General features: G+C 46.2%; 1 protein-coding gene across 3 annotated transcripts in view; it reads left to right on the top strand.

The window, feature by feature from the left end:
* Positions 1-8,175, top strand: part of LOC116570930 (translation initiation factor IF-2-like) — a 43,465-nt gene extending 35,290 nt beyond the window's left edge. For 2 of the 3 annotated variants that reach the window (XM_032308560.1, XM_032308556.1), the window contains exons 4-5: positions 2,779-2,826; positions 7,956-8,175. The gene's annotated coding sequence lies outside the window, so the exon portion shown is untranslated. The remainder of the gene's footprint in view (positions 1-2,778; positions 2,827-7,955) is intronic. The other variant, XM_032308558.1, reaches the window with a different exon arrangement.
* Positions 8,176-15,772: the final 7,597 nt, after the last annotated feature.

Below are 15,772 nucleotides of genomic sequence, written 5' to 3'. Positions count from 1 at the left end.
TCTTTCTATTTTTAAGTGATTTAAAAAAATTTTTTCATACTAAAAAAGGACCATCGTGTGACCATAAGCATGCAAGCCTGAAGTCAGAAGCATCCAAATTGACTGATAGATATTTCATTTGCATAAATTCAAATTTGTTAAACTGGCTAATTATAAAGCTAGTTAGTGAGGAAATGAGGAAGTTTTGAGGGAAGAAAACTGAAATTGGAGTTTCTCAATGTATATACATGAGACTTCTTTGTCTGCAACTAATAGAAAACTTGGCTTAGCTTAGCAAGATTTGGAGATTTATTTTGGGCATTCAGGGCAATCTCATGGAATTCTAGCACAGAAATGCCACTGAGATGCAGGAGAAACATAGTTCAGAATCTAAAGTTCTGGCAGTATTCTGTCTCCATCTCGAATCTCACTGCTCTATCACGTCACAGACCAGCTTTCTTCATTTTCCAGTCAACACCATAGAACACGTGCACATTCATAGTTTCTGGTTTTACACACCCAAGTTCAGTTATCCAGATAGAGGCTGATCCCTTCCCCCCACCCCGCCAGACCCTGTTCCAAAAACTCTGGAGGAAGGGTTTGATTGGTCCAGAAGCTGAGGCTGTCCTATCCAAGAGGAAGGGCCTAATTCTAGGTTAATCATGGCCAGAGTCCAAGGTGTGTGCAAAATGGCTGATCCTGTTTTTTCCGTGGTGTTCCCGTGAATGGAGGGGGTGGCAAGAACAATTCCCAGAGGTGTGGGGTGGGAAGTATCTGGGCAGACGGACAAAAGGTATCTGGTTGAGTCAGGCCAGATCATGAAGTTTAGAGGGAGTATAGAGATGGGTGAGAATGATGACTTGGACAGGCTTTACTTCGGTTGACTAAAGCAAATTAGCAATGCAGAAGACTGCATGTGACAAGGATACAAGTGAGAAGACTTGGCTTTCTGCTGCTCCTGGGTACTCACAGAGGCAAGCTCAAGTTCAGTGGCCAGTATAGTCCCCAGGGAGTTAGGAACCAGCCAGGCCACAGGTGCTCAAGCCATGGCCTTGGGGTAGCAGGGGCGGGAAGGGGCTGTACTAGCACTCAAGTATCTCTTCACTCCCACCTAAGAGAACCCTTGCCACACCACCATCCAACATTTGTCCCACATTGTTCTATTTCCTACCACACCATCGGGCCCCACCTGGTCTACTAGACAACTGCAGCATGACAGCTGGAGCCTTCCATCTGTGCAGCTTCTAATTTCCTCCTGCCTTCTATTCTGGTTGCACAGTATTGAGAAAATCCTGATTCCCATGGATAAGTAGTTGCAAACCGAAGCAGTTTTTCATCATCTCCCATTGCAGCATCCAGCTCAAGCCACTTTCCCACTAAACTGATCCAGAATCTTGAGTGAGAAGTAGGTAGAGATTTGTTCGAGTTAAATCATTAGTAATGGTCAGTGGCTATGGCTATTCCTTGTTTTTCATTAAAATCAGGACCCAAGATTTAATAAGTATGAACGTGATCCTAAATAGAATACTGGCATCAAATTAACTCACTTGTTACATTGTGATCCTAGTGAATCACAGTGTCAGCACCACTTGATTCACAAGATTCTGGCAATAAGTCACTGATAAACATAACCAAATCTACCTCACTAACCCTGACTCCTACCCCTGCAAGGGAGCCCTGACCAACAAAGTTGGTCCACTAACACTGCAGTCTTTAGGTAGTTAGGAGAATAAATACTACACGACAGCCAATTAATAATAATGAATGAACGTTTGCATAGAAATGAAGTGCCTCTCCATTCTTTTCTTACTTGATCTCCAATAAGCCCATGAGTTAGGTAGAATAGATGTGATTTTATAAAGGAGGCAATGGAGTCTCAGAGAAGGGCCCTAACCTGTCCAAGTTGGTCACAGAGGAGAAAACAAGGTCATAGAGGAGAAAACAAGACCCTAATCCTTCCCTCCTCCCTTCCTCCTTCCCGCTGTCCGTCCTCTAGCCCTTTCTCTTCCCTTCCTTCCCTTCCCTTCTCCCTCCTTCTCTCCTTACATCTTTCTATGCGCATGTGTTGATTTCTACTATGACTCAGGCTCTAGGCTTGGAACTGGGGATTTGAAGATAAATGAGACATGGTTAGCGCTTTGAAAGAACAGAGTGGAGGAGACAGATGTCTCCAGAGCTAAAAAAGAGACACAACGTGGAGCCATCACAGAGGGAGGGAAGACATTTAACTGGACCCTGAGGGTAAGTAGCATCACCAGGCAGAAGTAATGGGAGGAGAAGGGCACCCTGAGCAGAGGGACCAGAGAGAGAGAGTAAATGCTTGAGAAGATAGGAACGCACTGAGCTGGCGAGGAGTGATGGTGTCTAGGGAAGGGGAGTGGGATGAAGCTGGTGCTAGACCAGGGAAGTCTGTGCTAGGAGGTTTGGAAGGTGATGGGGGCCACCGAAGGGTTTTAAGCAGGGAAATGACAGGATCCCAAGTCATTTAAAGAAAGAGCATTTGGAAGCTGGTGTGGTGAATGATCAGGAGGCACTGAGCACAGTTAAGCTGTTGCAACAGTTCAGACCTAAGATGGTAAGTTAAGACCTGAGGCAACGGAACTGGGGGGCCAGAGAGCTATTTCACAAGAGATTTGGGGGATAACAGCAACTCTAAGTGGTTCCTGCCATTGTAGTTCCTTCCTCAATCATGTGTCCTTCTCACTCATTCTTTTCAGACTATACATTTATATTTATTATGTTATCTCTCCGTGAAACAAATTTCTCAAGAATGCTTCTTCTCCCTTTTCCTGATTTTAGGTGGGCAGCAACAGCTTTTTCTTCCCAGGCCCGGTTTTCGGGTGTTTGGTAAGTCTATGTAGAAGGTCAGGGTGAGAAATAGCCCCAGGATGTGGGGATGGTGGGGGAACTCTCCACCCTGCTGCGGTCGCGATTGGGCCAGCTGGGCACGTGATCACGCTGGGCCAATCAGAGCCCTTCCCCAGGGTCTTGAAATTGGATGGAGCCCCTGCCTTCTGGAAAGGAGTTGGCCAGTAGATAGCTAGCTGTTGCTTGATGGTTCCAGTGGCTGAGAAGGAGAAAAAGCTGATTTTTAGGGAGTGAGAATAATGAAGTATATGCTCAAAGAGAAGCAGAGACGAAAGAAGGAAAGAGGGATGTGCGTGCTCCCCCAGCACTCAGGTACCTGATTGCACCTGATCCTGAGACAAGCATGTTTCTACACTTGGGTTCCCTTTTGCTTTAGCTGGCTCCAGGCAATGTTACTGATCCCAAAGGGACTTCAGTACTGTTGTCTACAGATGCTGTTACAATGATCGAACCTTCTGGAAGTGTCTATCTGGAAGTGTTTGTGCAATTTACTCTCTGAATACTTCCTTTTTTTGCTCATCACTGTTGTTTTTTTATTTTTTAAAGATTTTGTTTATTTCTTTTATAGAGAGAAAGAGAGATCACGGGGAGGTCAGAGGGGAGGCAGAGGGAGAAAGAATCTGAAGTTGACTCTACAATGAGCTCAGAGCCAGACTCAGGGCTCATCCCACAACCATGATGAGATTATGACCTGAGTTGAAACCAAGAGTCATTCAGACCCCCAACAGACTGAGCCACCTAGGCAACCCCAGTGTTCGTTTTTTAGAGTAACTTTTTAAATTGAAGGATAGCATACACATAGCAGATGCTCATTTTTTAAAAGACCTATTTGCAATTATTTTTAAATTCATTATTCAAAATTAAGTATAGGACAAATTGGTCAATTCTCTCCAAAAAATTTGCTGGAAACATTCCCAGTGTTGGTAGGTAACGGGGGAGTGGAGATAAATTAAGTTTAGTCTCTGTGGCGCCTGGGTGGCCCAGTTGGTTAAATGTCTGCCTCTAGGTCACAATCCCAGAGTCCTGGGATAGAGCCCCACAATGGGCTCCCTGCTCAGTGGGGAGCCTGCTTCTCCCTCTCCCTCTGCCCACCCTCTCATGTTTGCTCTTTCTCTCTAGTGTTCACTCTCTCTCTCTCTCTGAAATAAATAAAATCTTTAAAAAACATATAAAAAATTTTAAAAAGTTAAGTTTAGTCTGTATCAACCAGAGTTCACAACCTATTGTGAGTGGGTGGATGGGTGTGGAGAAAGACATACAATTAAATTATTGTCTGAAAAGTTCTAAATAAAAAGCATTTATTCAACCAATATTTGTCTTGTGCCCATAATGTACCAGGCGCTGCAAAACATGCCAGGAAGTCCGTCCCACGGACCCTAAGTGCTAAGGGAAGTATATAAAAATAGATGTGGCAGAACTGAGAAGGGTCAATTAACTGTATTCCTGAGGGATCAGGAATGGAGAAGGTAGCATTTGAGCTGGGCTGAAAAGGAGAAGTAGAATGTTGGCAGATGGGGAAGCAGGGAAAGCGGCATTTTATATTCAGGAACCTGCATACTAAGCAAAGGTATGGGGCTGCATGCTTCAAGGACGTGCTGGGAAGCTGAGAGAAAATTCCACCCCAATATCTCCAGGTCTTCTTGCACTTGGAGAGAACCACGTGACTAGGTTTACCAGTGGGCTGTAAATGGAAGTCACACATGGCAGTTCTGGACTAAAGTATTTAAAAAAGCAAGTTCTGGGGTGCCTGGGTGGCTCACTCAGTTAAGCAGCTGCCTTGGGTTTGGGTCATGATCCCAGGGTCCTGGTATCAAGCCCCACATCGGGCTCCTTGCTCAGCGGGGAACCTGCTTCTTCTTCTCCCTCTGGCTGCTGCTCTGTCTACTTGTGCGAGCTCTCTCTCTCTCTCACTGTCAAATGAATAAAAATAATCTTGGGGTGCCTGGGTGGTTCAGTCAGTTAAGTGTCTGCCTTTGGCTCAGGTCATGATCTCAGGGTGCTTGGATAGAACCCCGCATTGGGCTCCAGGGAGTCTCCTTCCCCTCTGTCTGCCTGCCTCTCTGCCTACTTGTGATCTCACTCTCTGTCAAATAAATACATAAAATCTTTAAAAAATAATAATATCTTAAAAAAAAAAAAAGGCACGTTCTCCCTTAGCCTTCCTGCCTTGCCACAGTGACTGGGAGGCCATTTGTTCCAAGTGGTGCAGCTGTAGGATGGTGGCTTCTCAATCAGTCTAGCTTCTTGAGGGATTGTGTGGGGCACATGCATGGGATATGTACCATGACCAAGAAATAAACTTTTGTTGTGTGAAGCCATTAGGATTTGGGGGTTTATTTGTTACTGCAGCAGAAGTTCGCCTATCCTGATACACTAGGCTGAGAAATTTGGAATTTACCCTAGAGGTAGAGGGTAGCCCTTAAAAGTTGATAGGCTGGTGATTAGCATTGTGAGATCTGCCAGAGTGCTGTCCAGATCGTCCCCTTCATGTAGAGCCCACAGTGTCATTAACCACTGTCCCATCTCAGAATGGTTTGAGCTCATTCAGTTTAGCTCCCACTTTTCTTTTTCTCCTTCAACCACCTAGGGCAGATGTCCAGAGCTTTCTTGTTACCACACCACTGAGTCCAGGGTCTCATTACTTGCTTTGGGCTTATAGATTTTGTCCTGGGGCATGATGTAGGTATCTGTCACCCGGAGTAAGTGAGCAGGTTCATGTCTGTCGAAATCATACGGTATGGGTAGGCAAGCATCCAGTGAGTTACCGATGCTAATGGAGTGCTCCTTCCACTGGCTGCCCACACGGAAACAACATGCATAGGCCAGTTTGGTGTGGGCAACAGGAGGTCCTCTCTCTGGTCATAGCTGAGTGATCTGTGATAACGCCTCTGCGCTTGCCTTGCTCCTTGATGCTCAAACAACGTCCCTTGAAACCTTCCTTGCTGGTTCCATTCACCTGCCTCAACTGATCTTTGGGTCTTCCTCCTTTTTAGTAAACTGGCCCGGATCAGCAACCAGACCAGTGGGGGAACTTGTGGCAAACTCCCCCGTCACTTTCTTCCCTTCCTCCAATCCTCTGATCTCTAAATCTTGCATTCTCCCTTTGGGCTCCTCCATAGTCCTTCCTTCTTTCTCTGTTCTAGTTCCTGCTGTCTAGTTCTTTAACAGAAGAGTGGATGATCTATTAAGTCTACAGCCTAGGTCATCAGCAATTGATACAAACAGACCAAAAAGGGAAAAGATTTCTCTATTCTTAAGGGTGGGGAGGACTCAACATAGAAGCTGCATAACAGGAGAGAAAATAGTTAGAGACAAAGAAAGGGAGGCAGCTACATCCTGGCTTGGTTCTAAGCCAGCCTGAGCTTTCCCACCCTGCCACTCATACAAGAGAAAGATTTGGCTCCCCCTAAAACAAGTCACTGGCCCTAAAGGCTTTCAACCTCACACCATGAGGGGGGGCCATCTCAGCCCTGAGGGTCGTCCATTCTTATTTCTTATTCTTATTTAGACCTTTTTCTTTCCTTTTCTCTCCCCCAGTTCCCAGTGCCCCCAGACTCCAGTTTCCTTGGGTCAAGATTTGCTTCAAATCAGAACTACCTCTTCACCTGAAGAGGTCATCCTTTACTATCTAGTGATTTTAACCTTTCCCCTCCAGACTGGGCTCTGGGCACAACAGGAAGGCCCTTATAAGGCTTTTTCCTCAACCTAAGAGCAATTTTCTGCAGGAGGTGAATTCTTCTATCTCTTTAGTAACAAGCTCATCTAGCAATATTTTTGTGTCTCACAACCTGTGTTTTCTTTGTTATTGTTATTACTTTGAACAGATGATGATTTACATGGTTTAGAAATTCAAAGGCCAGGGGCGCCTGGGTGGCTCAGTGGGTTAAGGCCTCTGCCTTCAGCTCGGGTCATGATCCCAGCGTCCTGGGATCGAGTCCCAAATCAGGCTCTCTGCTCAGCAGGGAGCCTGCTTCCCTGTCTCTCTCTGCCTGCCTCTCTGCCTACTTGTGATCTCTGTCTGTCAAATAAATAAATAAAATCTTAAAAAAAAGAAAAAGAAAGAAATTCAAAGGCCACAATAGGTATACACAGAAAATCTCCTCTAAGCGCCATCCATCATCTATCAGTCTCCCCAGAGGCGACCCACATCACCAGTTTCTTATGTATACTTATAAAGTATTTTATTTAAGTTCAAGCAAACACTTCTGTCTGTTCTTTCTCTTCCTTATTATTCTTCACACATACGTGCTGGCATTCCATGCGTGTTGATTTGTACCATTTTTTTTTTTTTTCACTTAAAGGTATAGTTTGGGAATGATATTCCAGTGACTGCATATTACATAATTTATTTACATAATCCTCGACAGGCAGACGGGTAGCTGATTTCAAGCTTTTTTGCTACTGTAGGGAACACTGCCCTGAGAACCCTGTACCCATACCATTTTGCACATTTTCGGAGCACACCTGTTAAAAGAAATTCCTAGCTGTGGAACCACTGGCTCAAAGAGAATGATAACTATTCCACTTGCCCATCTGTGGGCTTGTGCCAGTTACCACTCTCGCTAGCCACTGTTTTCCTACGCAGTGCTGGGCATGTCTTCCTAGGAAAGTCCTCTGGGGCCGGGTGGAAATTGGGTTGGAGGGAGAGGCCTTGTGAAGGAGTGGTATGTTCGAGGTGAAGTGGGGCCAGGGAGATTCACCCTCCGGGGGTCAGAGAAGGCCTCGCGAAGGTGAGGCTTGAACAGAATCAGGAGCTCACCAGGCAGTGAGAGGAAGCAGCTGGGCGGCCATGCTGGCTCTTCCTGGCACTGTAATCTGAAGAGATCATTGCGGAGGGCGGGGGGCGGGGAGGTGGTCTACCTGAGGATGTACTGATAGCCTTACCTCTAAGAGAAAAGAACTGGAAACCATTTGGTGACAGTTATGTAATGATGGTGGATGAATGCCATGGAAAAGCAAAGTAGAGAAAGGGTGATAGCAATAATGACAGCAGCTCTTGCTTATTAAGAGCCACTGTGTGCCAGGCACTGGATGACTAATCACACGTGCATTTTTTAAAACCCAGTGAATCCTTACGCCACCTATGCATAAGGCACTATTATTTCCAGTTTACAGATGGGAACACTGAGGGTCCAGATGACAAGGAGGCTGCCCAAGGTGGCACAACAAGCAAGTGGCAGAACCAGGGTTCCATGAAGGTGTGTGACTCCAGAGTGTTCCCTCTCACCTGCCAGAAAGCCTCCTCCCATCCACTGAACTCTCCAGAGCCCTGGCGAGGTGTGGTAAGAGAGGAAGTGATTACAGCTGATTACAGGTGAGGGTGAGGAGGTTAGATGATTTTTTCTAGAGGAGAAAATAAAGAATATATCACAATAAGGGAAAACATTTGCTAAATAATCTAATAAGGTGGAAGAAGGCTGTGCGTATGATCATTTAGAGATGGTGGTCACAGCTATGTAAAAAGAGAAATAACTGTGGGTGTGCGGACTTCCCATCTAGAAAATTCTAGAACATCCTGAGCTTAAGTTTCTGATTATTGTCATTCCTGTATCAGTTGCCGAGTTCTGACTTTAGGAAAGCGGAGGAAATATGGCTACTTTAATTAAAACTGAAGACTATATGTATATTTTAAGATTTTATTTATTTATTTATTTATTTATTTTTGAAGATTTTTTTTTTTGTTTATTTGAGAGAGAGAGAGAAAGTGGAGGGGAGGGGCAGAAGGAGAAGCAGGCTCCCTGCTGAGCAAGGAGCCCAACATGGGGCTCAATTCCAGGACCCTGGGATCATGACCCAAGCCCAAGGCAGATGCTTAACCAACTGAGCCAACTGAGCCACCCAGGTGCCCCTATTTATCTATTTTAGAAAGAAGAGAGAGAGTGTGTACATGCCAGGGGCGGGGGGGGGGGCGCAGTGGGGAGCAGAGGGGGAGGGAGAGGGACAAACAGACTCCGTGCTGAGCTCAGATTCTGATCCCACCACCCTGAGATCATGACCTGAGCCAAAATCATGGGCAGGCCACTTCACCGACGGAGCCACCCAGATGCCCCCAAACTAAAGACTATATTGAAGACATTTTAAGTCATTGCTGTATTTTTAATATCATGAGCATTTAAATATACATAGGTTATGGAACAAACACTGTGATATGGGGACATAACAAGTAATATATATTTTGGTCTTTGTTCCTGGCTTCTGGCCAGGGATCTAAAAACCTTTGTAATTTCCTAAGTGATAGAGGTGCTAAGAACATCTTTTGTTCTAATATGTGTTCTTTGACCCTAGTTTCTGATGCAGGGCTCCTAAGTCCCTTGGAATTCCCCAGTCCATAGGAGCATCTATTGTTCTAAGGAGGAGATTCTTGGTGGGCTCCTAGAGAGCCTCAGGTGGGGGCTGGTCACCAGAAAGACCAAGGCATGAGTAGAAACTTGGAACTTTCATCCCCACCCCACCAGCCCCTGAAGGGTGGAGAAGGACTAGAGACTGAGTTAATAATTGATTGTGTTCACATGATAAGGTCTCCATTAAAATTCCTGCACTGTGGGGTTCGGGGTGCTTACAGTTTGCTGAATACACGGAGGTGCTGAGAGCTTAGTGCTTCGGGAGGGCATGGACGCTCCTTATCCTTCCTCCACCGTTGGCTCTATGCAAGCCTTTATCTGGGTGCTCCTGAGTTGTCTCCTTTCTAAGGAACTGGTAACCTAGTAAGTCAACTGTTTTCCTGAGTTCTGTGAGCCGGTCTAGTAAGTTATCGAACCTGAGAATGGGGTGGTAGGAACCTTGAGTTTACAGCCTGGAGACCTATGCTAGCATTTGGCATCCGAAGTGGGGAGGGGACAGTTTTGTGGAAACGAACCCTAACCTGCGGGTAGGCTCTAATGCTATCTCCAGACAGTATCAGACCTGAACTGGATTGTAGGACACCCACCTGGCATCACAGAATTGGTCAGTGTGGGGAAAACCCCTCACATTTGGTTTCAGAAGTGAAGGTCTGTGGGAATAGTAGAGAAGAAACAGTAGGTCCCCCCTCTTCCACACACATACACATCAGTGTTGTTATAGGGAATAATTTTTTTCTTTTAAATATGAAACTTGGAAAAGCTAAGGGGTGACATTTGATACAAATCTAGAAGGTTAAGGAAGCAGACATTTTAAGAGGGCATCTTAGCCTTACTAATTAATGTAAATTGATATCAGTGTCTTGTCTATTCATTAAGAGGCTGCTCCAGTCATTGGATTTCTGTGGTGATTGTTTTTTAAAGGTTAGCCTTGACCGACTCCATTATGATTTTTTTTTTCCAACAGTACTAGTGAACAGAATCAAGAGAGGAAACGTATATTTATTTCCAACAGTGAAAGTAACAGCTATCAATTGGTTGTTTCAGAAAAGTTATTTGGAATTCCTTCATTTGATCATTTGTTCACCCTGCCTTTATGTTAGTCTTTTTAACTAATTTCGCTCATTTCACTCATTCATTCATTCATTCATTCATGCCACATTTACTAACCTGTCATGTGCCAAGTTCTGTGCTGGAAACAAAGAGAAAAGGGCCAGCCACACTTGGTCCCTGCCCATGAGGGGTTTGTTGGTAGGGCTAGAAATTAGAACACAGTGTCACGAGTGCCATTTCACTTCAATCCGGTGAGTGTGCAGTGAGGGTTTGCTCTGTCCAGGCTGCTGTGCTGGGCACTTTCACAGGCAAGAAGAGAATGAGCTGTCTGCCCTGTCCTCAAGGAGCTCACAGTCTAATGGGGGAGACAGTAAACAATCTGGTAATTAAACAATTAAAAATAACCATCATTTATAAGGGGATTAAGCAGTGCTCTGGGATGAAGAATAACGGGACAGATTTTCCAGATGGTGCTCTGATGGACACATCACAGGGGACTGTGGGAGCCAGCAGGGTCAGCTAAGATGATACAGCCCAGAGCAGTCAGGGAAGGCTTTGCCAAGGAGGGTCCCTCCAAACCGACTCTGTACATGTAGGAAAGAGTCAAAGGGGGGATCGTGGAGATGGGCCGTCCCAAGAGAGAGAACTGAGATTTTGCTGACAGAAGGTAGGATCCACTCAGACTGGGAGAGCAGCCCGTGATTCATTGGCAGAGGGGGGAGGAGATGAGACGAAGCCAGAGAGACAAAGCAAGGCCAGGTCTATGTGGCCGCCAGTGCCAGGCAGACGAAGCTGGTATTTGTCGGGATGGGGACAAAATGTAAAACTCTCCAAACCATGGCCCTTGCCACATAAGATTCCTGTAGCTTTCCATGGGTTCCAGAAAACCAAACCTATTGTATTTCATGCCATGATTCCATTGTATACTTTAAAAGAGGTTCATAGGGGCACCTGGGTGGCTCAGTGGGTTAAAGCCTCTGCCTTCAGCTCAGGTCATGATCCCAGGGTCGCCCCGCATCGGGCTCTCTGCTCAGCAGAGAACCTGCTTCCTTCTCTCTCTGCCTGCCTCTCTGCCTAGTTGTGATTTCTCTCTGTCAAATATATAAAATATTAAAAATAAATAAATAAATAAAAAATAAAAGAGGTTCATAAGTTGCTTGCTGAAGATGTAACTGTTTTTCTTTTTTCATTGCTAGAGAAAAAGGAACTTAAAAGTCCTCTTGGGGTAATTCACCTTTAGTTGCCCGAAGGTTGCTCCCTCATCCTTGAAGGGGGACACACAGGGCATTTGGAGGAAAAAAAAGAGGGACGTTGGAATTCCCTAAGGGCGAGTCTGCAGACAGATTGTGGTATGGAGACTGGCAGGCCTGGACCTCGTAGGATGGCTGTAGGAGTAACTTGTAGGAGAAACTTGAGTGTGTTTCTGGGCTAAGCAGTGAGGCAGCGGGACAGCTCATGGAGGTCCCTGGCACCTGCCCAGGGACCTGGATCTGCAGGGTCATTTGTCTGAGGTTGGGGTAAAATAGCAAGACGGTGCACCAGGGAGCAAGCAGAACTCCAGACTACTGCTTGCTGTGGATGTGGGCTGAGCCTGTCCCTGCTGGGGCGCTTCCGTCTTGGAATTTGGGAACATTCAGGAGGAGCGAAAAGCTCCATCAGGGAAACACTTGAGAAACCTGGGTTTCTCAAGTCTGTGGCTTTGATTTGGAAAACAAAGAAATGAAATGATTACATTTGCACTGTGAGTGTCTGAATGTCAGATGTGAATGTCTAGAAATGGCAGATGTGAGATGAGACAAGGTAGAGTGATTGGACCTAACTGTGAAGGACAGTTTACTAGATCTTAGGAGGCAGATGCCCTCCAGCTCTCCCTGGGGCCAGTGCAGCAGAAGGAGGGGCTGAAAAATCCCTGGTTTTGTGAGCCAGGTCTAACCCCTCCTGGGGTGGGGGTTGTTACTTCCACCATCCCAGTTTGCAGATGGGATCATGGAGGCCCAGAGGAGTGAGTGCCTTGCCCTGGACCATTCTGCAAGAAGAAGGTAGGACAGGGAGTGAACTCAGGTGCCTGAATTCCCCAGGCAATGCTCTTTGGATTCTAGCAAAGTGCTGCCAGTGCAGTAATCGTGGTGAGAAAGAAGAGGAGAGGGAGGAAGGGGCCCCGGGGAGAAGAAGAGAAACACAACAGAATAGGGAGAAGGGAAAGGAGGAGGCACAGAGTGGAGGACCCAGGCCAGCTTTTGACTAAAACCTTAATCCAATACTCCAATCAGCTATTATGGGTGGTTTTCATTTTGTTTGTTTGTTTTTTGTTTTTTTTTTTTAGCTTCTCCGTGTTCCAAAGAAGGTAATGCTTTGCTGGCCTGATTGTGTTTCCACTACAACTTGTGGCCGGAGATGCAGAATAAGATTAAAAAAAAAAAAAAAAAAGCCCATTGTTTCGTGTTGTGATAATATAACTCTCTGTAAATGGTGCAGTCCAGTGGACAGAGTACTGCCCCCTCCCACCCCACTGGTGACCTGCGGGGACAGCTGAATGCCTTCTGGTCCGTTGAGCCCAGAAGAGTGGGGCTGGGCTTTCAGAAACAGCTGGGCTGATTCATCTAGAACAAAAGCCAGCTCTTCTGCTAAATCCCTGGCCAGCTCGGGCTGTGGGGCCAGTGGGCCCCTGTCCCCTTCCATGGAAACTTCTTCTTGAGCTGGCCCCAACAGTGTCCGTCTCCTGCATGAGAGCCTCGGACAGCTTCCCAGTGCCCCATCCCTTCTGCCTGGCACGCTCTCAGTCCCACACGGGAGATTGGCTTTGGAGTGAAATCTCAGTTCTCATCCCACCACTGCCGTTTCCCAGCTGTGCAACGTAAACAAGTGACTTCACCTCTCTGAGCCTCGATCTCTCCCTCTCAGAACTGGGAATGAGAATAGTTTCAATCTGAGGAATTTGCGGTTAGTGTCCAGGGAGGGAGTGCCTGGGGCAGGCTCCTGTGAGTGCTGCTGGCCTCTTGCTGCCTGGTTCCATCTTCTCGAACTCAGAGCAAGTACCCTGTGTTCCAGACATGCTAGCGCATGCTCACTCATCCTAAGCATCTCTGTGCCTTTACTATGGGGTTCCCGTAATGATACCAGTTACTGTTTACAGAGCCCTTTTTATGCAGCAAATGGTGGACATGGATAATTTCATTTTTCTACAACTCCTGGAGGTGGACTCAGTTATCAGACGAAGAAGCTGAAGCCCTGGGAGGTGTCCTACAAGGCCTGGCCCATCTCCTTATTTGCAGTCTTCTTGGACCCTGTCTGCAACCCCCAGCCTCCTTCCAACCCTACCTGAGCTTCCTCTATCATAGTTCCTATAACACCCTATTGTAATTGTCTGTTTCCTTGGCCACAGGCCCTGTAAGGGTTGAGTCTATGGCTGATTCATCTCTATGCCCTTAGCCCTAAACGCAGGGCTTGGCACATAACTCGTACTCAAAAAAGCAGTAAGTAAATAATAAGTAAGGAAAAAACACAGAACATGAACTTCTTCTGTGGGTACATGAAAGAATACAAAAATAGCACTGCCTCAAAGATTTTTTTTTTTTTTGTAGTATGGGTGTGTGTATGTGTGTACGGGGTTTTATGAAATACTTCTTATTTCTGAAGCACAGCAGTTTATAATCCTTCTTCTCAATCTACATTTCTTAAACAACTCCAGATACCGTCCATAGAAATAGTGCGTTGTCATAAAGCATTATATGAAGTGTTGTAGGGAGGGGCCCAACATCAGGCCCGCATCTGATCAAGATGAAATTAAATAATTCCTGATCCTGAATGGGAAGCCTGGAGGAAGCCTCACCTTCCTCTTGACCTTCTTCTATTTGGCTATAGAAAGAACCTGGGGTTTGGAGACACACCTGGACTTGGATTCCAGACCTACTCACTCAACTGAAGAAACATAAGCAAGTTGCTTATCTTTTCTGAGCCTGTTTAATGTATTTGAAAAATTGAAGATTATACCTAACTTGGAGGTAGCTATAGGCTTAATTGACATAATAAATTGGCATAATGTGACCAGTAAGCACCCCAAACCTGGTAGTTATAGTTTTAATTTTATTATGACACCGGTCACCGGGCCAGCTGTGTGCAGCTGCGGACAGGTTGCGTTTAACAACCAGTTGTCAAAATTCCTGGACACTTAACAGCTAGCTAGGGGAGCTGATTGAAGCTAGCTCTAGCACATTACTGGAGGGACCCAGGCTTCTTCCCTTCTTCCAGGCTTGTCTTCCTCCGTCCGCCATACCTTTGCTTATTCTGTGCCCAGAGCAGAAGATCCCATCCCATTCCTTACCTCCTGTCTTAACTCTTTCCAGCCTTTCAAGCCCCGCTGAGTCCTCTGTCTAGTGATCCTATCTTCTCTGCCTGGCTCTCCCTCCCCCTTTCTCTCCATCTGCAGGTTACAGTGGGAGCAGCCAGGTTTGTGCAATATGAGCCTTTCTCTCTGGCTGGAGTCACTGGATAAAGGGTAGGCATGTGACCCAAGTTAGCCTGTGGGCCACAGACAAAGATTCCAGCTCCCTGCTGGTAAAAGCCATTTTGTGGAAAGCAGAGATGCTTGTCCGATTGGAAGCAGAACAATGAAGCAGATGAGCCGACGGGCGATGGAGTCAAAGCACTTTCCAGGTACTCTGTGTGCTCAGGCCAACATCCAGGCTGACCCCGAGGCCCAGCTACATCGTGCCCTAAGGTCTCTTTGGGATACTGCAGGATCCCCAAGAGCACTCTTCAGTCATTCGCTTGCACAAATTCCTGATCTTGTGCTCTGCTTCTAGGAACCTGCTAGAAAGCATTCAGTGCTCAATAAATGCTTGTCCTAATAACTTACTTTTCTGAGGCTAGCATCAGGAGAGGTCTGCAAAAGAACCCTAGTGGATCCCAAAATCTTCCCTGGACAATCCAACCTTCTCCTCTCTGAGTTTCTCCACACTGATTTACTCACATCCATCCTGCCTTTTCGTGTGGGCCTCACTGGCTTTCTCTGTGGAAGGTGGTCACCTCAAAATGGCGGTCTTAGCCTCCAGAGATGGCTAGCCCTCACAGGCCCAGTTAATTCACCATAATCACCCTATCCCAAACTTTATTTCCAAATTCTGATAGTCCTGCTTGGTTCTGGTGTCTACTAATACTATCAACTGTGTTTGGTGTGGGGTGGATAGTATATAAACATAGATGCCAAGTGAGGGCCACTCCTGTGGATGGGGAGAGGCATCCAAGGGGGATCAACAACCCCAAATTATCCACTGTACAGCCCAGGTGGTGGGTTTTGTTTCCCCCCTCCCCACTCCTGGAGGATGGGGGAGGCAGTCTTCTGGCAAAAGGGTACCTCAAAGTTCTTCCATGAGAGGAGATCATATTATCCAAAACAAGAAGGTCTTCACTCTGAAGGTGAGGATCTAGAGCAAAAAAGGCCTCACTAATGCCCATAGCCAGTGGAGACAGGAGTACAAATAGGAGTCTAGAAAGAAATGAGAATAAGATACCAAGGCAGAGGGGCACCTGGGTGG

The sequence above is a fragment of the Mustela erminea genome, chromosome 12, assembly GCF_009829155.1.
Source record: "Mustela erminea isolate mMusErm1 chromosome 12, mMusErm1.Pri, whole genome shotgun sequence".
NCBI lineage: Eukaryota > Metazoa > Chordata > Mammalia > Carnivora > Mustelidae > Mustela > Mustela erminea.
The sequence above is the reverse complement of the archived record's forward strand: the minus strand, read 5'-3'. Positions and strand labels throughout refer to the sequence as shown.